Here is a 26,074-nt window from a genome sequence, read left to right as displayed (position 1 = left end):
AGCTAAACAAGCTGAAGATATACAAATTGTTGGTTACAAGGGTCAATGACTCAGCAACCTGCATTACGTCCACTTTGCAGCAAAAGCTGATATCCACAAAACAATTACTTTAAAAACAAATCTTGGAAGTATGCCCAAATGAAACTTTTTAAAATATACATATACATTTAAGGCTACTAACTGTGAATCATATATCCTTTGTCTAACTCTTCCTGAACTCAAGATTTCTATTTTCCAACTCTCATTCCTTTACCTGCCCTTTAAAATTTGTAAGTTTCAGACCAATGTTGCATATAAAGTCCTCAGAATCAGTAACAGTCAGTAAGTATACTACAGCACATCTACAAGCTGAAAACTCCAGGTTACATTTCATTTCAGTACAGAACAACACAGACTTTTCAGAACAGCAAAGTTCTGAAAAAATATTACAAAAAAGAGCATATCCAGCTATTGGAAAACAGAAAAACTGAAATAATATTGCTTCCACCATTCCCCCAACATCTTATGAAACTGGGATCCAGTGCTGAACCTCATCACACAATTCTCTCTGGGGCAGCTCTCCCACACTATGAAGAATGGACAAGCAGAAGGAGGAGGATGTACAGTGAAGGAAAGTACAGTGTTATTTTTATACAATTCGTCTTAGCCCAAAGCCAGTGCATACTGGTAAATCCTACCCCAATTTGGACCACATTAAGTTCAGATTTAATTAATCATTCCCAAATACCAAGTTGCAAGCATACACATATGAAGGTAGGAAACGAGAACATTATATTCAACAGAATAACCTGTAAAGCGCCCTACAGTTACTCCTACCCTGAGCAGACATAAGCGGCAAACTTCCTTTCTGTGACTGTGTGCAACTACAGGGTTAGAACAGTGAGCCAACAAAACACTAACAAAAATATCTTCATCCAAATCCTATTCACAGCTGTTAATTTAATGGAAAGACTCTTCCGGCATGAAGAATACATGAGTAATAGCCTCCACGGGAACTTTAACAGCAGATCATTAGACAAAGGGCTTCATAACACAGCAGCTGGACGCCATTCAGCTACCCGGCAGCCCCTGTGCTGCATGGAAAGAGTGCATTAAGCAGAGGATGTGATTTCTGAGGCACTGACCTGTGTTCCCCGGTGCTGCAAAGGGTGCAGAAGGGAGATGGGGTAAGGAGGCAGATTTGGATGCTTTGAAAGAGGTGTTAAAGCAAAGGGCTGCATGATGCAAGACAACATATGATGATCAGTCGCACGGAGCAGCTGCAGGAACACAGATTTCTCCACAAAATAGTTACACACAGTCATTTTAGCCTTCCATAAATTTACAGTACTTCAAATCAATGCCACTGAAAATTCTAGAAAAACAATGCAAAACACTTATTTATTACATTTCCCAATGTAAAAAATGTTTTTTCTTATTTAAGGAAGGATATGTATTGACTGACCCATGTGGGAGCCCAACCCAATACCCTAACACAATTCCAGAATATATTTATAGAAGAAGAAAGTTAAAAACAATTATACCGAAATCTTGTAAGCAAGGGTTCAAGTGTATCCTCATTTCAGAAATCTCATCAACTCTAATTCTGCACATCACGTAACTGCAATGTTCCAGTCAAATCTTACTCATTCACAAATGTGTGCTATCACGTTAAACAGAACACATTTTTTTCTAGTTTTATCTAATATTTTATTTTCTTTGCTTAAATATTTCTGCCATATGAATGGATTACAGACAACCCTAAAACACGTCCACTCACAATCAAGGCTATTCCCAATCCTAATTATCTACAAAATACAGCAAAATGGAAAAGAAGGAGGGAAAAGATTAAGCAAAGGTACGGGTGATCACCATCAGTTTAGACAGCACAACAATAAAGATAATCACCAACTAAATCAAATTTCTCTTGAATAAGTATTTATAGATTCATAAAATAAAACTGTACTTACCTAAGAAAATCTAAAGGTGCATCTACACAACTGCCAAAACTAAGAATTATATTTACACCAGGTGCAAGTATTAATATTGAGGTTTGGAGTTTTGATTGTTGTTGGGTTTTGTGGGGGTCTTCTTAATATCTAGTAGGCACCACAGTTTTAGAACAACAGTATCAGCAATTTAAAAATCCACTGAAATCCAGCTGCTTAACATCAAGCATGACATCCTGCAAACTAGGCACATCCCTCACATTCAAAAAGCCTGTGGCAGGAAAATGGTGCAGAAACAAGAGCCAAGGGCTTCTACCATTCAGGTGGGCAACAGGCAGGCAGAGCTGACCAGGGAGTGGCACTGGAAAAATGACCTCCTCTCTAGCACAACTCCACCTTGACTCACCCACACTCATGACTCACTGACATCAGATTCAGGATTGCTACTTTTGAAGAATGAAGCATTTAAAATTTTATTACCTGCTTTGCAAGCACAGTATAATCTACTAAATACCAAGCTGTTTCAAATGCTATGTATACTCAGTAGTGGTATGTATGCCATTGCTGCAGAAGAGTAAGTCAATGGCCATTAATTCAGATTGCAGTTATGTATGGTATCTTCTTTTAATCACAAGTATATCACTTATATTAACTCAAAGGAATCCAAATGACCAGCTACTTAACCACTAAAATTATCTATCCAGAAAGAAGGGAAAAAAATATCGAAGAACAGAACAGACAAATCGCAAGGGCAAGTTGAAAAGACTTTTATAACAGAACATTGAAATCGTGTCTAGCTGCACCACTGAACAATCTAATACAGTTAAAACATGGGGGGCAAAGCATTTTAAAAGTTATGAATTTCCACGATCTGCATTAATATTTTTAAACCTTGATTCCTCCAAAACAGGAATTACAAACTTCAATGCATTTAAAAGCTTTTCTTGCATCACATTTTAGTTTTCCCTTTTTTTTTCCTGTTTTCATACATTTTGGTTTTCTGTTTCACATTCTAGGTTTCTATGTTTTTAAATTATACACCAAACTAACTAATTCCTTGTTTCCCCCCCGAGGGACTAACTTCCTATTCCATCAACTTAAGCAGCCATTATATCAAGCACTGCCTGATCCACACCTGTTCTACAACAGCTCAGTATTACTGTTCATTAAACAATCCTGAACTACTAGGAGCCACACTGACCTTATGGGACTGCTGGAAAAGTAACGTCATACACAATGTATAGGTATTAAGTCTGTCTCTAAAAATACGCTGTGTAACACTACAGCAGAAGTTCAACACATAATTCAATACACATATCATGACAAGTAAAGAATGTGTAACTAAAAAAGAATTGACCTGCAATGTAACTGTGGTTCTTGTCTTGGAAAAGAGGTACTTACAGCTGAGCTTCATATTTTGTAAATAAGAGACATTCATTCCAACAGGACCACCAGTGGTACTAAGCACATGCTTGCATTTTCACAGGGCCACAGCAATGGAAGGAAAAGTTGGGATACAAAACAAAGAATGAAACTTCGGCAAAGCTTTGACATTGCACCTTCCACAGAGGTGAAAGAAATATCTGAATAAAATAAACATCCAGAATCTCCTGTCAGCAAAACCAGAAAAGATCCTAAAGGAATACAACCAAGAGTATTACAAGACAAGATTAACAGAGGAAGACACACATTGTCACAGTAACAACATTACCCAGACTTTAACAGTTTCCTGCCATGGGAAGTCTATAACATTTGAGTTCATTATGATCCCCATGCATCCCTTAAGAGCCTCAAAGCTCATAAAAATGGTGTGTCATATTTTGATACTTGTGCTAAACACACGCTTTGTGATTACCAGTGTTTAAACTCAATACAATCCACACAGTCCTTACTGAGATATCTGATTAAATTTCTAATATTCATGAACTTGAATTTTAATATTGAATGCTCAAAATGATTTAAGTCTTTTGATGTAATGGAACATAAGTCATTTAGTGTCAAGTGGAAGGCAGACCCTTTATTATAGCATTAATTCTTTGGGATATTAGCATTAATTTCTTTCTCTATTTGAATTAAACGGAATTCAAAACAGTGTGAATTTATGAATAGGCCACAATATAATTGTTTCTATATTATCCCTGCAGCACTAGCACAAAGACTGCCAACAGACCTGAAAATGTAAAGGAAGGAGATCGATCATTAATTTTTCTTTTCTTTTTTTTTTCTGAGAGACAGAAAAGGTGATGCTCAGGATGTTTATATTCTAAATGCCTTCACTCTTTTTTTGATGTAAAAATACACATCTTTATACCTATAAATGCCACCTACATATTTTTGCATTCAACATGCAATGATTAAAGGAAAGCACACTTAAACAAGACATACCATAACTACCCTCTTTTATGACTGGAACAAAAACATTCTTAATTAAAACCACAAAGCTGAAAAAATAGCAGGGATTTTTACAAAATTTCAGTGCTCACTGGGAAAAATGCTATGTCGTAACTTACATTTCCAAAGTTGGTCCATACACAGAATTTCAAGTTCTGGTAGGAAGGACTAATTAAAGATACAAACATGGGACTTCCTTCCCAGCACCTAAACGGTACCAGTTTTCAAGTCACTTATATTACAGGTATAGCCAGACAGTATTGCTATCAAAAGTAATCCATAACTATAAGCAAATAAATACACCACCATGCATGAAAAACTGCTGTTTGCAGATCATTTGAGTCAGTTACCAGAGCACTAGATACTGACAGACTGTAATGCAGTTTAACATTCCAATACAAAACACACAAAAACCAGCATTTATAGGACTCTGCCCAACTTACAGGACCTTCTTCAGTCCGGTTAAACCAGAAACACCTGGCCAACCGAGACTGCAACCTTACAAATAAACAACAGCCAAGACTATAAATAAACCAAATAAGCCATCTGTGCCACTGACTGCCCCTGTTTGCAGCCCATCTACACAGGTGTCAGCTCCTAGCCCTGCACTCTACAGCTGAACTACCATGGAGTGTTTGTACCATCACTGACTGACAGCACTAACACAAAATGAAAAAAATCAGTGAACAGAGTGCTCGCTTCCAACTTAACAAATACTCAAAACCTATCCTTCTGGTTTTGCTGACATTTTTACTAAAAATACTGAAGGCGTCTAAAACACATGCACCTTTGAAGTGACTGGATGAAGTTCAACTACCTTTTTTTCCTCTTCTACTATTTAGCAAACAAACTTTCAATCTAAAATTACCAATTATATTTTAACCAACATTAAATCTATTTAAAATGAAAACTCAAAGGATACTTGTAAAAACAAACTAAAAAAACTCTGAACTCAAACTCAAGAAAAAGCCTACAGTAATTTTTGCTAAGCTAAGTGGCAGAGTGCATTTGCAGCAGCCCAAGTCTTCTGTGGTGGAATCCAGAATTCTTGACATGCCATCATTCAAGACCTGTCAAATTTGATAACACTCTGTGTGTGTCTGGAAGGACACCATCCATTCAGGCAAATGAACGTGTCATTTGTTGTCATGACAGCTATCAAAATTCAGCCTGAGAGCATATCATAGAGCCACATATCTCTCCTTCTGCATTAAAAGGTTGAAAAATACTTTCCTTGTCGTCATCTGAAACATCATTAGGATGTCAACTAAGAAGTCGGCTCCCCTGAAACAGCAGTGGCCCAAGATGGCACTGGGAGCCAAGTCCAACACACAATGGATGGGGGAGAAAACAAGTGTGATGGATACACCGCTACTGCATGAACAGGAAGGAAAAACCTTGCAGCCATGGTATGCTGAGGGTGCTCTTACTGCATTAAAACCAAGAGGTCAGTATCATCAATGCTTGGGACTCTTCTTAGGTATCAGTGACAGGTTTTGCTAAACCAGAGGCTTAATTTATTGCTGGTTCCTTGAAATGTTTATTACTCCAGAATCCGCTAAAAAAATTTAAGAGTAATACACCAGTTTAACTCTCCATATACAGAGTAAGTTTTAACAGGATATAGTGTTCCTCTCCTCTCCCAAACCTGTGAAAGGGCTGATGGAATGAAGTGTTTTATTTTACTATATAGTTGACTAATGTTTAATTGGTATACAAAAAGCATTATTTCAGCCAACTTAAATTTGACAAGGATGAGTTAGAAAATCCCACTACGTTTCATTTATAGTTTATATGCCTAATGAATACCATCGTTCCTTTCTAAACCTTCCCACCCTTCCAAGGATCTAATCTTATTTTGGAGGAAAGGTTCTAAAACAGTGCTCAATGACTTTTTGAAAATAACATAAATAAGTACAATATAGTTAAATCCAAAGAGAAATTGACAAATTTTTCTCCAAGAGCTTGCTTCTATTTTCTTAAAAATAAAACACATACTTCTTAAACGATGCACTGCTAGCAGAACCAATAATCCCACTCCAGCATGAGTAAAAAGCACCTGCTTTTGTTAACCCTCTTCCTGTTTTCCTATAGGGTCTGATGGCTCCTCCATATTTGCACAGAGCTGATTCAGCATAACCCATAGGGAAAGACAAACAAGAGACAGCACTCAGCTAAAAGCAGCTTCTCGCACTGTAAGAGGACATGACCCAGCGTCAGCAAAGCATCCGCATCCTCTAGCTTCTCCATAAACTTCAGTACCTGCTTTCACACTTGTGTCACTTCTCTTCATTAAGGCCCTCATAAATACTTTGATCATTACTAGAATGTAGAAACTTCAAATAGCTCAGAAGGCTAAAATCTGCCTTTGTAACAAATAGGTAATAAACTGAAGGCCTGCTCGTTTATTTTTGGTTATTGATCCATCTTGGCTAATCAGCCCAGTCCTGGCACAGCAAGTACCATCCACATCAACTCCAAGCACCACACAATAGATACCTCTGAAGCAACAGAGGAAACCAGTGCCCCACCTATCCAAACAGCACAACTGCTGAAACACAACAGGCTACCTAACTATATTTCCTTTCTTGCTTAAACATCTTATGTGAAACAAAGTTTGTATTTCATTTCATTAATTAAAAAAAAGACTTTGAAAAGGAGGTTGCCTAAGACAATTGCTACCCGATTCTGTAAACATACTACATTCACCATTTTTGCCTGATAAAATTTCAGCCATATTCTATCTGTGGTATATCTCACTACCTGTTTTCACGTCTGCTTCTATGGTTGTGCATACTCTGCAGACGGTAACTGATATGAATTGAGGAAAAGTGGGTAAGGTAAAAACACACCCGTATAGCATTTTATTTTGCACCTGTATTTTGTCATGATTGTAAGAGAAAAGCAACACTTTCGAGAATGCAGGGATCTGCCAAGCGTGCCATGTTCACCACACTGTCTGCTCCACCAAATGATCAACAGTAGTTACATGTCACCATATTAATACTGGCTAATGAGATCAGGACCAAAATCAGCACAGCAAACCTATAGTACCAAAAAGTCTCTAAACCACAAAGTTTGTTTCTATAACTGTGAACAAATACAGGCTATACCAGCATGCCCGAGCTTCCACTCTAACATATGTTTTTCTTAGCATGAGTATTTCTAAAACTTTACTGACACCAGGGTTTTGTGTATAGCTGCAGTAATTTAAAATGCAATGGGTTGGTATCCTCTAATCAAGATATATTCCTCTGTATCTGAATTCTTAAAATATGCAATACTCTATTAAAGTTTAAAAATGTACATTGTCAGGCCACCTCATTGCACACAAAGTTATTATTTATGCTGGGTTTAAAATATGAACTCCATTAATGGTGAGAAACAAATTAATTTGTTGTGTCACATATACCTAATTGAATATAAATATATATATTTCATATTTCAATGCACTTTCAATTTACTCATGCCATTAGCATTTATGAAACAATTAAGAATCCTTATGATAGAGGAAAAAAGATTACTTCAAGAAAAAAAAAATTTAACATTTGGAAGAATTACTTTACCCACCACTGAACAGAGCAACAGTTTAATTGGGCAGAACACCAATGACTATATTATTATGAGAAAACTAATGGGCCTAATTAATTTGCAAGAAAATTTTAAATTGGAACTACCTAAAACAGAAATAACTTCTGGATTCCTGGGCCAATATGCATAAATCTGCAAAGCAAAACAAACAGAAAACTCATTTTTTCAAAAGGTGTACCAGGATCTCATGTACTAACTTTTTCAAAAGACTGGACAATGGTTCGCAGGTGAAGTGATTAGTGCAGGCCTCATTTCTCCACCTCAGGATGAAGAAACACTGCTATTTCCCACATTACAAACACCATCCCAGCTGTCTCTGAACATTGTTCACTTCAGGAGCTAGTAAGAATCCTTGACTTTCACTCCCTGGAAACTATTGTTCTACAACATTTCTCTATACCTAGTAAATACAAGGACAAAGAGCACTGCCTTTAAGTTTATTATTTCATGAGAAGCAGAAAGTAGCTCTCCTGCAGAGTGCCTCAACCCTCCGCCTCTCCAACACGCCAGATGACCTACTTTGGGGGAGCAGGGTGTCCAGCGACAAGCACCCAGCACCCCATCCCTGTCTGACTAAACTAACTGAAACACGGCAGCACCTGGTTTCACAGTTTTCAGCTATCTAAAAACTCCCTTAAACACCTCTAATAAATCCACATCAGTAATCCTCCTTCCTCAAAACACACTGGGAATGGGGGGTTGTGAATAGCCACAGCTTAGAAACCATCAGTCCCTCAATGCAAACAGAAAATATTTTTCTAGAACATGCGCTTTGCATTCAAAGATGCCTTGGTTTTGATTTCAAACCTGCGGCAAGTAAATTGATACAGCACCTGTCTCCATGAGTCTGGAAGCAGCTTTTATGCTCAAGGAGCATGAAAAATGCAGATACCCTGGGTAGTTTTGCTGCTGCTCAAGACCACGACCAGCAAACAGAGCTATCTGGGTATCACTTTTCGAGTCACTACTGTTATAGTTTCTACCAAAGAAAGCCATGACCACTGCAAAGGATTAACATACCAACAACAACACAAGGCACAAAAAAACAAAGGCTGGAAAAGCAGCAGACATGGCTGACCTTGTCTCTCTTCTTTAGCTACAGAAGATGCAAGGTGACACCGAAGAGAACAAACACCTTTCCATAAGCTTCCAGACAGCAAGTCAGGAAACTAGAGAAGAAAAGACAGGAAGGGGAGATGAGTTCCCTTTCTGTGCAGCAACAAGGCAAAGGCTGAAGTTCTGAATTTATCATATGTTCAGTAACCAGGGTGCAATAAAAAGGGTCATCCAGACTATCAAGGGCTAACTCTGCTGTTAGTTTTGGGAAAATATAGCAAAAGTGATTTTGTGTATCATTTTTTTTTTTTTTCACAAAAGCAATCGGAAACATAATCTGGTAGAAGTAAGAGGCAAATGCAACAGCTAATGTTGCAATACAGAACAACAGCAACAAGAGCTAACATTATAATGAATCTGTATCTGTTTCATGGCCTATATAAAAATATTTGCTAATTACAGCCTTGATCTTCATGGTACAGGTGCCTTCTATTGCTACATTTATTCACTGTTCCCAAAAGTGACATCTTCTGTCAAAGTCACAAGAAGAAAGTCAGTTACAAAGACAAAGCAATCTGCTCAACTTCTTAAACAGACTTGAGCAAGACAGAGGATTTTGATTTCCAAAGTTGTGAAATCAATAGTTCAGAGAAGCAACAACATTGCATCAGAAATTATAATCCTAAAAATTAAAACACAGTACCATTAACATCATCTATGTGGTGCAGACTGCTTCAGATTCCTAAAAAGCAGTGGCAAAACAAGTACTTTCAAACAGAAATTCTTCATAATCTCCTACCCAGTAAGTCCTTTCAAATTCTTCCAAGTTAAGTTACTAATCCAAACTCCCGATGATACAAACCATGCGTGGTTGGGCCATGAAAACTGGTTTTTACAAAGGCCACTACCACATTTCATGAAAGAGAAGTCTAATTCTCCCACGTTGAGCTGCTAGAACAGTAGCAGTATATTCCTCAGAAACAAAAATGCTTCATGGGAAGGAGAAGGGGAAGAAACGCTGTTCAAGCTGAAGAACACTTTAAATTCTTGCCGACTTTCAGTCACCATTTAACTTTTAAAACAACAAAAGGTTTCACTTTGTTTTACAAAAACATGACAGCTCCGAGTGAAATATTACATGGAATTCAGGGAATAACCCTGATGCATGCAGAGGGCCACATTCACGGTTAAAAAACAGTGGAAGATATCAACATAGGAACTAGAACTGAGAGCACTCATGATCAGCCAGCTGTAGGTGAGACCTGAATTACAAACCTGAATCCCAATCTGACAACCTGATCTGAGATAGGCCAAAGTGCCTACCCCACCAGGAAGGGGTAGCTGTTAGCCTGGGCACATTTTTAATTAAAAACAGGGCGAGAAGACTTACAAACTTCAGTAATTTTCTTCCCAAAACACGCAGGGATGCGCTTCACTGAACACTCAGTACATGAGGTGTAATTTTACCTTTGTGCCCTTTTCCTACACTGGTATCAACCGGGGCCACAGTGCACCGCGCTCCTCGAGAAAACCTCCAGCCTCAGCCCTACTAAAGTCGAAAGTCGGTGACGGAAAGAAAAAAGAACCGAGCGGGCCGAGGGCCATGTCCCCGCTGCAGCCCGGTGTGCCCGCCCGCCCGCCGGTCCCCCTGCGGGGCGGCGGCGCTCCCGCTCCCGCCCGGGAAACTTTCGGGTTGCGCCGCGCTCCGGCCGGGAGGCGCTGCCCGCCTTCCCCCGGCGCTGCCCCGCGGCCGCCGGATACGCCGCCTCCATTCACCGGAGCCCCGCGAGGGGTGTGGGGGGGTGGTGTCCCGGCCCGGCGCTGCCCCCCGGCCGAGCGGCACAAAGCAGCGGCTGTCACACGCACACAGACACAAGCAGCAACTCGGGAGGATGAAGGAAGGGCCGCCCCCGACCCCCCCCCCACCCCCGCCCCGCAACTGGACGTGGCACACAAACACGTCCTCCCGCTCCGGGCCCCCCGTGCCGCCCCCAGCAGGTACCGGCCCCCCCCCTGCGCGGGGCGGCCGCGGAGCCTCGGCCGCCCAGGTGACACCCGCCCTTCCCCCGCTCCCGGCGCCCCTTCCCCGCGTCGCCCCCCGCGGTCGCCACAACTTTGCGGCGGGCCCCAGCCCCCGCCCCGGCCCCATCCCCGTCCCGCCCGCGGCCGCGCTCACCTCCGGCCGGCCGGCGGGGAGCGGAGAGGGGCGGGCGGCGGCGGCGGGGAGGCTCCCAGCCCAGGCGGGCTCCGCTTCTTTGTCTCCTCGGCGGCGGCGCCCGCTCGCTCCCCCTCCGCTTCCCTCTGCCCTTCCCCGGGCGGATGCGGGCCGCGTCCTCCGAGAGGGGCCGGCTGGCTCCCCCCTTTCTCCTTCCTTCTCCTCCTGCGCTCTTCGCCGGACGCGTCCAAGGCCCCGGCCCTCGGCGGCGGCAACGACGGCGACAGCTCCGCTCACTGCCTTCCCTCTGCCTGCTGCGCCCGGCGGCGGCGGCGGCCCCTCCTCCGCGAACCGCCCCCCCCGGCACAGGCACAGCCCCCGCCCCCGCCCTGCCCTTCCTGCCGCTGCCGCTGCCGGGATCGCGCGGGAGGAGCTCCCTGGGCTCCCCCTTGCCCGCCGGGAGGGCCGCTGCTCCCCCGCTCCAGCGCAGGAAGGACGGGCAGGGACAGCCTGGCTGGCTACCTCCCCTCTGCGGGAGGACCTCTCCGGGACCGCGGGGCGGGGCAAAGGGGGCCCTGCCCGGCAGGAGCGCTCTGATGCCTCCTGCCCCTCCCTGGTCCCCTCCCAGCCCCGTGAGACCCGGCGCTCCCGGAGAAGCTGCCCCGCTGGGAGCGGAAGCGTCCGGGAAAAGTACTGGAGAACGCTGAGAGACCCGGGGATGGGGGGACGCGCGCGCTTCGGGGCTGGGCCGGGGGAAGCGCCCCGGAGCGGGGAGGGGCGCGCCGCGGTTCGCCCGGGGCTGCCACGGGCCGGGAGACCCACGGGCCGGGAGCGCGGGGCCGCTGCCGCTGGGGAATTTCCAGCCGCCGAATCGGGGTGCTTCCGCCGCCGCCCATTGGCCGCGCGGCAGGCGCAGCCCCAGCTGTTCCCGGCCCTTCTCTTCCCTGCCAGCCCGGGGCGAAGTTTCAACCTCAGCGCCCCGCGTATCAGCCGGGTCGGGCGGTGATTGGTATTACGGGGACTCGGCATGTACCTGCGCAGGTGTTGTGCCCTTGGCAGAGGGTGGTGGGCACGGCAGCCGCCCCAAGTCACGGAATCAGAGAATATTCTGTGTTGGAAGGGACCTACAAGGATCGTCGAGTCCAACTCTTTGCCCAGCACAGGACACTCCAAGAATTCCAGCATGTGCTGAGAGCATTGTCCAAATGCTTCTTCAAATGATCTCTGTTAGGCTTGGTGCTGTGACTACTTCCCTGGAGACCCTGTTCCAGTGCCCAACCACTCTCTGGGTAAAGAATCTTTTTCTAATACCCAACCTAAACCTTCCCTGACACAACTTCAGGCCAGTCCCTGGGGTAAACCAGTTCCAAAATAGAGCCCCGTGGCTGGGTGTATGTCCAGTCCATGCCAGCCGCTGTGCCCCTCCGCGCACGGGAGACACCTCCACGAGTGGTTAAAGGCAGAGAACAGAAGCCTCCCATGGTGGCCCTGGTCTCTAGTGGGAATAGCCAACCTGCCAGCCCCAGTGCCTTCCCCTTGGCACACTCCCCCCAGTAGTGTCCCTGGGCTATGGGGAAAGATCATCCCTCGGGGTGGGCAGGGGGAAGGGGGAAGCCACTCTAAAACACTGTAAGCCCTTTGCAACATGGCAGCTTCGAGGGAGAGGAGGCTGGAGTGTTAACCATACTGGTTCTCCTCAGGAGACTTTTCTTGGCTTGGGAGGCAAGGCTAGGCAACACCACTCTTTCTGAATCCAAATTAAAGTCAGCAGCCCTGCTGTCTTGTTTTCTGTGACCAAGCTTAATCTGGCAGTGAGATCTCGGGACAAAAATTTTAAATGCTTGAAATATGATGATTTAAAAATGTTTCCTCAGCAATCTTTCCATGTTCCTGCTTAAAATAGTTTAGAAATCCTCAAATAACTCCCTCTTCCGCTTGCTAACTTTTACAAATTCTCACAGCATTTAATTGAGGGTTTGGGAAGCCCCAAGTGCCTTTCACGTGCCTGTGAGATAAACCTGAAAGGAAAATGTGGCCACTTCTTTCTTCCAAGAAAGACTTTGCATGCACCTCAGGGAGGAACAGAAGGGCCCTTTCCTGGCTTTTTGTGCGTGCATTTGACTTCAATTCAGAGTGGTGTTAATCTTCCTTTTGAAACAATAATCTGACCATGCTTGTTTAGAGCTGGAAAATATTTGGGGTCCCGGCTATCTCTGCCTCACAGCAGTCAGGCTTCACTCCAGCTTGCAGAGACTTAGGCTGAGTTTAAATGGGATCGGTCATCCAAGGACTTTCAGTTAAAAATCTCTGTTGTTTCTGGAACAAGTTGCACTGTGGAAGTGGTAAAAGAGACATGAATTATCCCTTCTCTCCTTTGCATTTATAGTACACAGTTAGGTTTCGGTCTCAGTTTTGTCCCTTCTTATACCACACCCTCGCTAATGCCATCCTACAGTAAATCCCTGCACTTTGTTCTTTTCCCTATAGCACTGTTCAGTTGAGGATGTCCAAAGCAAGGTGGCATGAATCCTTCAAAGCTTCCAGGCTAAGTTAGACCTCCAGAAGTGTTTGGAACCATAAGCTGCTGAATGAGCAGTAGCTCTCAAAGCTTTCCAGGTATCTGAAAAAAAAAAAAGATAAAGCACACCTAACTTTAGCAGATTAATGCTAATAGGATTTACAAAATAAGAATGTTTTAGGGAGGGATTTGGATGAATACATTGTCTTGAGGCAAAGGACTAATTTAAGGACTCTGAAGCATACTGTTGTTAAATATACTTAATTGCATTAAGAAGCGATCCATTAAAGCTGGTTTTTTCCAAACTGTGGCTTATGATGAACAGAAGACACTGTAGAAAGTGTTTGCAAGGGTTTGTATGTTGAAGGATGTTTTAACTGCCTATTTGCTGAATGGATCCTTAGGTTTCCCTGCAAAAACAACCAAGATGTTGCCCTGAGTAGTATTTCAAAACATTGAGCCTACTGAAATATTAATGTACGCCTTTTGAAATGTCATAATTAGCTGTTATCTCTGGAATAACTGTTATTAAGAAAAGCTGGCTGCTTATGATTTGAGTGAGAATTACATTCTAAATATGAGAAGATGATAAATTTGGGGTAATATGCACAGAAGTGAAAGCAGTACATGATGTGGCAGGCACGCTGTTTTGTATAAAGAAAGTAAATATGTAAAGCATGCACTTTTGCATATGCATAAGAGTGGTGCTGTCCTTAGAAAATACATACACCGGAGAGAAGAGCATGAATGTTTCTCCCAGCCTGAGGCCATAGCTATATACTAAAAAAAAAGAAAAATATGGTTAAGCAATAGAAATATGTATCTGTGTCTTTGGCAAAGAAACAGCATGCCTCATACTGCTGCTTCAAACAGGGCTACATGCAAACCCCAAACCCAGAGGATGTGTGATAGATCTATTTTACAATTACATAATGGCAGTCAATTCATCTTTCTGTTCATGTCTTGCACAAGAGGCTAAAAAAACAATAGTGTGTCTTTTGGCTTAAACTTCTTTATTATTTTTGGCCTTTCTTTTTTCGTTACTACCCATTTTCTGTCCCCTATGTGATGCTGCTTGTGCTTTACCACCTGCCTGGCAGAGCAGTGGCTTCCCCAGGAAGGGCATGTGACCATATGGATCCCAGCCATACAGATCCTAACCACACAAATGTATTTACACCGGTTGTGGAAGGAGACAACCACCACCCCCCAGATGCGGCTGCTTCTGCCTTCTGCGCAAATACCTGATCTTTTCTCCTGATGCATCAGGTTTGCTCACCAGCTGCTCTATCTAGAGTATGAGCTATTACCCACTCCCATAGGGAGACATTTTAACAGGGATGTGAGAAAGAGGGACTGGTAAGTTGAAAATCTGGAAAACAACGTTGTCCATTTCAGAGGTAGACAGCAAAGGTGTTTGGTCACTCTGTGTTAGTCCATTGGGGACAAAATATACCTAAATCTGAGTTAATGTAGGTTGGACTCCATGACCTGAGAGGTCTTTTCACAACCTAATTTATTCTATGATTCTGTGATCAACCTCTTTCAAAAACCACTACTCCTAACTTTCAAAACTGCCTTTTAAAGGTATCAATAGTCTAATAAATTCCATTTATACAGGTGGGCTGTTAATACTGTGTCACTAACAAATGGAAAGGTAAAAAAACCCTGGGCACTGGAGGAAAAAAAAAGGTGATTTTTTAATTCTCCCTAACCTGAAAAAAAATGCTCATTTTAATTCCACAAACAACAGAATAACAGATGATAGAAGAAAATTTCTATCAGTGTCTTTTCCCTCAAGAAAAAATCTTCTTGAAGGGTTTACGGCACTACAGGTTTAGTTTCTGCTTAAAACATATGCTCAATTCCCATGTAGATGAAGGGGAATTACATGACCAGGGGAGAATAGATCCCAAATACTCACTTAGTTACTGCTGAGTCACTTAAGTATATTTGCACTATGATTCTAATTCAGCCTGACGGTAAGGCAGCTGCTTTTCTCACTTAGTGCATGGCTGCTGCATCTTCAGTGACATTTATGAAAAATGTTGAGGGGAAGAACGTGTCCTTAGAGCTCACAATACATCCAAATTCTTCTATTCAATGGACCAAAGCTCCCCAAAGGTACTGTAAAACTGCAAGCTAAATCTATCAGCAGATCACATTTTACTATGACAAATTCTATCATTATCTTTTGTAGACAGTTGCTGAGATTCAAAGTATTTATGTAAGGAAAACAAACTGGTGTTTTGGGCTTTGGAAATGTCAGGGCCCTTGATTCTCCTGTTTATTTAAAAGTGGAAGTGTGCTGAGGGACATCTTTTGAACTCTATTCAAAGGTTAAAACTGATCTTTCATACAGTTTTGAAATTCAAAATACTGCTGTTAAATGTTCTGACTCTGCTGTGTAATATCCATTTTGCACTTAAATACCAAATTCTGTCCAGAGTTGGCTGTTCTGCACAGTGCAGAGACATGGGCGTTGCATCTTCCAGCCATGAGGTGCAGCCATTTTAAGGGAGGAGCACAACCCTGCCGTGTGCCAGAACCATTCAACAGTTCAGAGCCAGTGGTGCAGGATACAGCATTCCACTGCTGTGGTAGGTTATGTCAGCAAAATGCAATTGCCCACACTGGACTTTGTTCAGGACTGCAAGTTGATACTCCCCTCTCATGGGGAAAAAATGTGTAGGGAGAGACAACAGAAGAGAAACAGAGGAGGTTGTCTTACTTGGAGATCCAGCAGGCTGCATGACCAATTTATGAGTTGTATAAGCCCAGGAACCAGTTCTTTCTTTGCTTGGGAGGAACATTTTCCAAGTTTACATAGTTGTTTACTGATGCAGGGAGGCTTATCCCATGGACCCTCAAACTCCTTGGGCCAAGCTCCAAGGCAGCTTCCTTGAGGACCCACAGCCACAACCTTGCAGCATTTGGGTGCCTGAACAGGACTTCTTCTCTGGCCCATCCCGGCTTGGTACAGCAGCCATGATCTGAAAAAGTGGCAAAGTGTTGTGCCTCAGATCTGTAGATACATTACTGGACCATGTTTACTCAAGAGCCTGGGCAAATGGAGCAGAGGGATGGTGGCACTGAGTTGGGCCAAGAGGTTGAAAAAGCAGCTCAGGTTGTGAGTGAAGGCAATGCAACAATCCTGTGACATCATGCTGACTTGGGTTTAAGTTCCTGCTTGGCTCTCTACTATGTGTCTACAGCCTTAATTATCAACTTCATATCAAAGAGCTGACTTTACCCTTTAGAGGTCTGACTGGTGTCAGTTTCATAAACTGACAATACTGTAGTTAACTGCAGAGAAGGAAACAAATGCTCCTCATTAGCCTTCCCAATTATAATCTAATAACTGGTGACTATTCATAGGCCCTGCCTTTGAAAACTGTTTTGCCAATTATTGTAATTATTATACAAAATGTTTCATATCTCTCAGAGCACTGATCCCAAGAAGCATAAGATTATGTGAGAAGTGCAACCTTCAAAACAATGTTTTCATCCTTCATGACTGCCAGGGAAAGTCTGGAAGCCTGCTCTCTGTGAACTTAGAGACCTGTAGATAAAAGAAAAATCAATGTGCTTTTAAATCAGGATTTTACATTAGTTTCATGGTTGGTGTCATGATTGAATTTTTGAATGTTTGAGGTTGAGGATTCTGAATTAGGTCAGACAGTGTAAGTAATTTTGTGCTTTTATATGCTGGCATGAATTTTACCTTCATGCAACATTTCCTGTTTGAATGGGTAGTGCAGACTCTTACCGATCACTGCAAAAGGTTTTAGCCTACAGTCTAGACAGATGCACAATCCATGCAGATCAAACATCATCTACAATGGCCATAGTCTAATCTGGGTTTTTTCTGGTTCAGAAAATACAGAAGTGTAGCCTGTATTTTACTTTTCAATCCAGAATTAAAAGACAAAGAAGACCATAAGAGTAGTGTGATCAGTCGATGATTTTCCCTGTATCTACATGATCTACAATAACAGGAGGCAAAAAACAATGGGCACACAACAACAAACCAAGACTCCACCTGCCTCTGATGAAAAATTTAAATTCAAGATATATTGTATGGTCAGTCTTTAAAGTTCCTTCTTAATGTTACAGAGCTTATGATCTCTACACTTAACAAATGAAGTCATCCTTGTTTTCTAATGGGAAATAGGTTAAAAAGTATCTAAATAGGTGTGACTTTAAAATCAGCATTTGGGTAGAAAAGGTGATGGACCACTGTTTCCAGTAGAACTGGTACGTAATTATTGTAAAATTTGGTGTACTCTGGTATTTTGCTGTCTCTCAGCAAATAACCTCAGTCATCACTGTGGAATTAATTGAATAGTACATCAGTACAATCAATTGCTGCTCAATCTAATTAAAATTAGAATTAGCTGAGAGAAAAATAGTGTGAAGAACTAATATGGTTGAAAGTGAAATTTTCCTGACTCTATCAGTTATAATTGAAATTGCTGAATGATTATACATAACAGAAAAACCGAATAACATACAGCATTATAAAAATCAGTGGTCAAATACAAATACTTCATAAAAAAATCTGGAAACACTGAATTTAAATCAGAGATGGAGAAAATTTTAACTATACAAAATCATAACTATGGGTTGTTAACTGAAGTAAAGTAAAATTTATTTTAAATATTGATTGTATCACAATAAATTACATTAAGGAACAAACTTTTTAGTACTGACGAAGGGGCTATGAAAAAATAATCAGGTTTCAAAATACAGTTAAGGGATGTCTTGGCTGGGGCTTTTTAAAGCAATCCCTTTTAAAGCTGCTATTGCATAGACAGTAACATGGCAATAGCAAATGGCTGAGCATATGTAAACTCAGATCTGCTTCACTACCATTCTTTTACCTCATCTCTATTACATACAAGAATTGTCTAGAGACAGGAAAAATAATTCAGAAATCAGTGTTCCTAGTCTGTTTTCCAGCTGTCACTGTCACCCAAGTGCTGTATAGCTTTGGCTTGGTCAGTAAAGCTTTGATAGTTTGGTATTCCTGGGTTTTATACGATTATAGTAATAGTTCACTCGGAAGATAGAGGGATAATTTGTAGATGTAAAGCACAGAGGTCATCCTATACAAGTGGTATATTTTAGCCTTATGGCTTGCAGCAACAAAGTCAGTCCTGATTTAGCTGAAAAATCCAGTACCCAGCTGAAATATATCAGGTGCTATTTTTTCTTCAACAAATTTTGGGAAGATCAGTTGTGTTTGCAGTTTTGACACTCATTAGCCAAACACCTTTGTCACACTAACCTAAGTGACTACATGTTTATCTGTAGTCTGTGAACATACATGGACATATGCATCAGAGCACTCTGGATGAACACTTGAGTCAGTGCCATCTGCCAAATACAGGACCAGTTTCTACTCTCAGCAGGAAGTAGTCTATTCCAGACTAAAGGTGCACATGGTTCCCCAAATTCCCAATTTAAAATATTGAAGCTCTTCCAATGCCAAAGCTCTCCTGAGTGGAGATTGCTTGCTATAGCTGTGAATGCACACCAGGCAGGAGGCACAGTGCTGTTCAGCTCGCATATGAAAATGTAGCGGTCCAATCAATGAGTTATTTGACCCAATACTAACAATCAAGTCTGTTCTAGGTTTGAAATTACCTACAGTTTGACTTTCTGTAGAACTCAACACTGCAGTAACCTGCTTTCATGGGATTTAAAATTGGATGGGTGAAGTCCCTAGCTGACAGGGTAAATTGTGTAGGTGAATTTAATCACAGCTCATTCACTTTGTGTTGATACTGGTAGGTCGTGATGGTCCTTTTGCAGGTCACTCAGGACAAGGCCATTTCCTTTGCCCTCACCCCAAAGAACAGTTTCATTTACCTTAGGAGTTTCCCAGCAGACCACAGGGAACCCTGCAGAGGGTCAGAGCTTGAGGTCGGTTGCCTTGCAGCCCCCCTTGAGGGCCCCTGCCAGCAGAGCTGTAGCTGGCATGCCTCTCTCCCCTTGCCAGCTGCTTCAGAGCTCCTGTGAAAGCATAGGGAGAGAGAAAAACTCCTCACCGTGGGAGGGTGGGTGGGAAAAATGATAACAGGGAGTGGTTGCATTCTCCCCATTCCTGTCCCAAACCTCCTAGTCGTTGGGCCCTCTCCACCGAAATACCCCTGGGAGGGGAATTCCTGGGAAGTATCCAAGCCAGAGGGAATGAAATGTGCCTTTATGTTGACATGTTTTTGTTCACATTGGTCTTAAGATGTTGTGAACCCTGCTTTGTGCTGGTCCCCACACTGCTCTTTGCCCATTCAACACATTGCCTCACAATGCTGTGTATTTTAATTGTATGTTCCCCTAACAGGTGCCTAACACTGCACTGCCTTGTGCTTTGGTGTCAGTAACTTTGAAATTGTTTACGGAAAAGCTCGTGGCTCCCACTGATTTCATCTGCTCTTGCAATTTCACTGTGAGTCATCCAATATGGTGTGTACTTTGTTTTACTTACAGACCAAACTGAATTGCATCTTTAGTTAAGTTGTCCCAGCTTCCTTCAGGCAAAAAAGCGCAAGCAAATAAAAAATTTCTTGCTCTCAGAGCTGTGGAGGCACACTTGGAAATGTTTTTTACTTCTAAACTCTTTTTTACTAGGAGGTAAATAAAAGCAAGCCCGTCATTGCATTTTTAATCATGCTTATTTGGGGTCACAAGTTATGTGTACCAGAAGCTGGTGGTTCTGGGTGTTTCATATCTCTGAAACTTTCACACATCTCCATGTGGGTGCCCAAAAATCACATTACCCACCCTTGGGAAAGTAGCAGTGTTTTAACACCTCACAGGTGTTATAAGCTTGATAAACGTCCATAAAGCACTTTGAGAACCACAAAAGGAAAACATTGAAGGAGTAGTAGTCCTGTGGTTTTTTAAGAGCTTCTAAACAGCCTAGATCTACTGCATTCAGAGTGTTTTTCTTAATGAGACTTGCCCTACACTGCTTTGTCTGTGAATCTTTATAATGGGGATGGCATGGTCACTACAGCAGTGCAGCATCTACCCATTTATATTTCAGTCTTAGGTGGGACTTGGTCTTTCAAGGGCAGTTGGGAAGAAGCGGCAGTCCACAGCAGAGCCTGGAAGGACTGCAGAGGGATTCTGCTGAGATGGATACAACTGCCCAGTCCCCTTCTAGCCCAGAGCTTCACTTGCTGCCTCTAGAAGTCAATCTCACACTCTTCTTCCAAAGCTGAGCCTGTTGAGAGCACCAATTGCTGTGAAAATCCTTAAGCTACACTTTCAGGGAGAGTGTTTTTACTACGATTTCTTGAAGCCAGGAGGTCACTGAGTGCGCACAGCCCTCTCCGAGCAGGGATGCTGTTAACGAGCAACATCAGTGTCGATTTTAAGAATAACACATTCAGGTGCAATGGCCAGGCTAAGGGAACGTAAAGTTGTTTTTCCCACAATTTGGTTAAAGGTGTCATAATTATGTCCATTACTTTATCAGAATTGTTACCTTTTCAGTTGTAAACAAGAAAGCCTCGCAAATTTTCCACTCAATGGAAAAGTCCTGTATGCTTTGATAGCAATACACCAGAGACAGCATATAATGGAAATGTTGTCATGGAGTGCCAGCTCAAAACCAGAGGAAAATGGCTGAAGAATTAACTCTTAAAAGATGTTTTTCTTTCCTCCCTTTTCCTATTTTCCTTTTTCCCTTTTAATTTCTTCTTTCTCTCTTTTTTTCTCTTTAATAATATGCATATTAAAAAAGGGTTTCAATCTCAAATAGGGCTGTATGAATTTTTTGATATGATGTAAATTTAAGATATATAGCAAATCCACTTTTCAGTTGTCATTTCCCAGGTACTTCCTGCTTATGTCTTCAATCAATGTAACATTATACATAACCAGAATAAAGCAGCTTGAGAAATATATCTACCAATTAGTTTCTCTCAGTTAGATGAATGCTGTACTGCTTTTATATATCTCTAGGTCAAATTGTGATCTACTTATGAGCCCTCATCTGTCAGTTCCTTGCCTTCTAAAGGGCAGGGTGGGCAGAAGGGTCTTGGTAAACTTGATCTCTACTGCCTACATACATCAGCTGAGCTAGTGCCAAGGATGAAGCAACCTTTCCCATTCGGAGCTGCATTTTGGTCACAGTTCTTTGCTTGCAGCAGTGCAGAAGTGTGTGAGTTTGACCAGTGTCACCTAAGAACTCCTTCAATCAGATTAATTATTTGCTGACCAACAACAATTGATTATCTGAGACAAAGGTTAATATTACCCTAGACATTTGTGGTGTCTCTGAGGCTAATTCCTAGATTAAATCATAAATGTTTATGCTCTGAGATAAAACATTTATCCAAAGCTATGAGAGCATGTATCTAGTACAAACATATCTCCAGGAGCCACCATTTGAGCTGTATGTGACTATTTGTACAGGTGCCTATGCTTACATTACTTAATCTTTTTCTAATGAATTTTTACTGGTCTTCACCAGCAGAAGTGGTCACTATGAGCGAGCAGGGCCCAAACCTGGAGCTTGGCAGTGTGTTCCTTGCAGAGCAACCTGTGGATGCAGGCACCAAAATGTTCAGCTAAGGACAAAGAAGAAATGCAACATGTGCCTCTCCTCCTTTCCCAGTCCTGCATCCTGCTTATACCAGCTCTGGCCCTGACTGGACCCTCCCTTTGACTCACTAGTGTGGCATAAAGCTATGTAGATTTGCTGTTGTTTGTTTTCTTCCAGGTTGTTGAACTGAGGTGACTCAAGTACAAAGCCAACCCGTGAGGGCTGGTGTCACTGTGAGATACAGAAAGAAACTCTGTGGTGGCAGGGGTGTGAGAGATGGGTGGGACCTCCATTTTTGGGGTCACAAAGTGGTTATTTGACTCCCTGGGATTTGTGATACCAAATCATTGGGGCAAAGGGGTCAGAATATGAACATTCTCAGCCAGCACCTTCTGCAGGGAGCAACCTGGCACCAAGAGACATGGTGCATGAGCATCTCTTAGAGATCCCACTCCTGTTCCTCTGGTCAGGATGAAGGGATCGTCAGCTTGCTTTGCTGACTAGGAGATAGAGATCCCTGGATTTTACTGACTCCCTCTTTTCCATGTAAGTACCTGACATATTATGCAGTGGCACTACACACTCTTTCTCCTGCCCCATAAATTTGCCTTTACCTTCAAAAACAAAGGTGGAGCATATTCATAGTCAAAGCTGCTCCATAACCACTGCTGACTCCTGTGGTGGATCCATCCAGTGGTTGTGTGCCAAGCCTACTGTGACAGACCCTTAAGGCAAAGTGATGTATTTTTGGGTTGCAATCACACCCAGACATGACAAGAGTATCAGGGACGGTCCCAGACACATGCAGCTGCAGAGCTGGCAGCATTTAGAGACTTGTGAAATCAAACAGGAAGGTATGGATTTGAGTACAGGAATCTTAATAATACATAAGCCTTTTTTTAGTCACTTAAACCTTTCATTGGGTCAAGCCCTAAGCAGCTCATTAAGTTGCAGTCATACAATCAGGAAGCTGAAGCAATGTCATGTAGAGCCTCTGCACCCACATTGTCTTTCCTGAACAACTACAGGAGTGCAGTGAGCCATTCTTAGCCACCTAAAAACTACTCCTGCAAGCTATTTCAGGGCTACTGAAAAAGGATATGTTCATGATTTTTAAGTGGTTGAAGAATCAGCCTTCCTATTCTCCCTAATTTTCTTGAACATTTATTTACTGTTAGAGCAGGTGTCTAATTTCTTCAGATTAAATTGATAGATGTATTTAGACAAGAAAAAAATCTACTAGAAGTGGCTAAGTTTACAGATTTTCATGTATTTGGAACAAATCCTTTATGTACATTAGGTGGAAGTGGATTAGATGGAGAGATAAAAGTCTCCAAGTCTTAGGAAATAGCACTTTTTTTTAAAAAATTACAAATAACAAACAGCTGCAGAGAGGAAGACAGAATCTATATTGGGAAATTAGTGGAAGACTGCAGTCAGGGAAGAGAGAGGCTGGGTGTAGGATTAGTAAATTAATTCCTGTAACTCCTCTCCCACAAATAAATCGGTGGAATGTGGATGACCCTCATTCTGGTTGGGAGAGACAGCAGGCAGTAATCCTATCCCCTCCACCCGGTTTCTTTTGCTCCCAGTTACACCCCTGGCCCCAGAGAGCAGAAGCCCTGGCTCACCCTGCCCTGCGGCTGCTGCCAGCCCAGGCAGAGCCAGACATATGAGCATCACCTCCACTTTCAGCTCCCAGATTGAACTGCACCTCCTAAATTTACATATTTGCTGTTATTCCTACATGCTCTTCCCAGCCTTCATTTTTCAAGGAAGTGGATATATTCTGATCCAAATGATTTGGAGTATTTAATAGCACTTCCATTCATTTTCTGCTTGCTAAATGAACAGTGTAATCAGTATGTCCAATACAGGAAAGTATTTAAGGGGGATGTTCACTCTAGGACAACATAAAAGAAATAGTATGTATGCAAGAAGCAATTTACATGGGCATATTTTTAGGTTATTTTGTCTCCTATTACAAATGATGAAGTGATGCTATTTAGACTAACTGAATATGATCACTGATTTTTTCATTTTCATGAAGTCTGAGGCAATAAAATATACCCTCTATAAAATAAAACCATGAACTGCAGACACATCTCATAAATCCCAGGCAGGAAAAGAAAGAAGGCATTTCTACCTTGAGTACATGTCCTGGACTCCTGTGTCTCTTATTCATACGCAAGAAAATTTTGCCTCAAGTTTAAGTGCTCACTAATTCATATTTTAGGCTGATGAACCAGGTCTAAAATTTTAAATCTATCAATTAGAATAAACACGATCATGTTAAAAACCTAGATCAGAACATCACCTGGATTAGAGCTGGTATTGGACCACTGCAGTGCTATAGAGGTGAGAATACGAGTATGGGTCATATTGTCTGGACAACTTTAAGTTACAGCCTTGCTCAAAGCAATAGTCTTTTCTTCATGATTTCCTGTAAAATATCATCTATATCCATAGCAGCATGGGAGCAATAATAATACAATAACTACTGCTGCACAAATTAATTTCTGAACAACTGTCTCATATGAAAGTCCTCTTGGAGAGGAAAAAAATAGATCAATAGGCAAAGTGCACTGAATTTGCACAAGGCCAGGATGCTTCGGCTGCGCATGCAGCTGGAGAGTTGTAATCCAAATCCTTTCTGCACGTGACTGGAGCGTGCTCCGGGCTGCCTTGCTGGTCTCTTAAGCGTAGTCTTTCCCAGAGAAGGAGCAAGCAATAGGCTGCTGGACTCGTTGCAGCCAGAGTGCGAACAGGTTTCTTCAGGCGCCAAGCCCAGCTGTCCGTGGGCGAGCAGGCGTCCTGGCACCAGGACTGCAGGAGACAGGCTGCCAGAGTACACAGCCTGGAGGTGGAGGCCAAGCCACTGGGGAGCTGCGAGGGCCCAGGCATATTGACTGTCCCTCTGAAGAAACATTTTATCAAAGCTGATTCTGGTGAAACGTAGGTATCCCTTTGTTCAGCAGAACAGCCCCACAGCCAGGCAGTGCAGCTGAAATGGTGTGGGGTCCTCAAGGAGTAGCAGTGCACCCCAGCCGAGCTGAAGGGGCGGTGAGTGGCTTCAGCATGTCCTCTGTAGCATGGACGAAGCCAGGGCGACTGCAAGGACAGCCCTGGTTGACCTTGACGGCAGTCTGTCCTCTGGCTCGGTCTGAGTGGTGCAATTAATGCAAGTCACAGTGTGGTCAACCCTGCCTTGCCTACAGCTAAATTGCACAGTGCTTGTGAGGGACATAGTACTAAGTCTCTGTGAAATCTGCCTATCCCCAGCACACCAAGCTTTCTGTGCAGAGAGCCCTGGCCTTGCTCCCATCTCCAAATTCCCCTCTACAACAGAGCAGAGCATTTGGAGAAAACCCTTCTCTGTGTGTGTGTATGTGTGTAGGAATGGGCGACGAGGGTTCCTGCACATCCGCCCGCCGCAGCACCACTCCCACACACAGCCCGATGCTCACAGTACAGATGGAGTTTGAAAACACCCAGGTAAAAAGACCAAAATAAACCATCCTCTCTAGTACTGATACATCTCTTCAGTTTAGTCTAAACCACTCAGCCAAAGCATAATATTTTGAGAAAGAGAGAAAATGTAAGTACTCACGTCCTTTTAGCCAGTAAAACAAAATAAGTGCAGCAGACAGCCAGTTATAATGGACAAACAGTCCTTTGGGGAAGACTTCTCAAGCCAACCATTACATTCGGTACATTTTTCCCTGCTCACTCAGGGCTCCTAAAGAAAGGGTTGAGCTTGGGGAATGACAGAGGAACTGAGGAAATGAGATAAAAAAGCTACTGAAATTGAATTTCGTCACAGAGTGATTCTTCCATATGCTGCATAAAGTTTTCTTACCTAAATAAATACTCTGAGG

General features: G+C 42.6%; 1 protein-coding gene across 2 annotated transcripts in view; it reads right to left on the bottom strand.

Moving 5' to 3' along the window:
• Window positions 1–11,462, bottom strand: part of NCK2 (NCK adaptor protein 2) — an 86,444-nt gene extending 74,982 nt beyond the window's left edge. Inside the window, exons 1-2 of one of the 2 annotated variants that reach the window (XM_048326629.1) lie at window positions 11,143–11,462; window positions 8,989–9,079 (exon numbers count right to left, since the gene is read on the bottom strand). The gene's annotated coding sequence lies outside the window, so the exon portion shown is untranslated. The remainder of the gene's footprint in view (window positions 1–8,988; window positions 9,080–11,142) is intronic. The other variant, XM_048326640.1, reaches the window with a different exon arrangement.
• Window positions 11,463–26,074: the final 14,612 nt, after the last annotated feature.

This window comes from Corvus hawaiiensis, chromosome 2 (genome assembly GCF_020740725.1).
Source record: "Corvus hawaiiensis isolate bCorHaw1 chromosome 2, bCorHaw1.pri.cur, whole genome shotgun sequence".
NCBI classification, from domain to species: Eukaryota; Metazoa; Chordata; class Aves; order Passeriformes; family Corvidae; genus Corvus; species Corvus hawaiiensis.
This window is presented reverse-complemented; position numbering and strand designations above follow the sequence as displayed.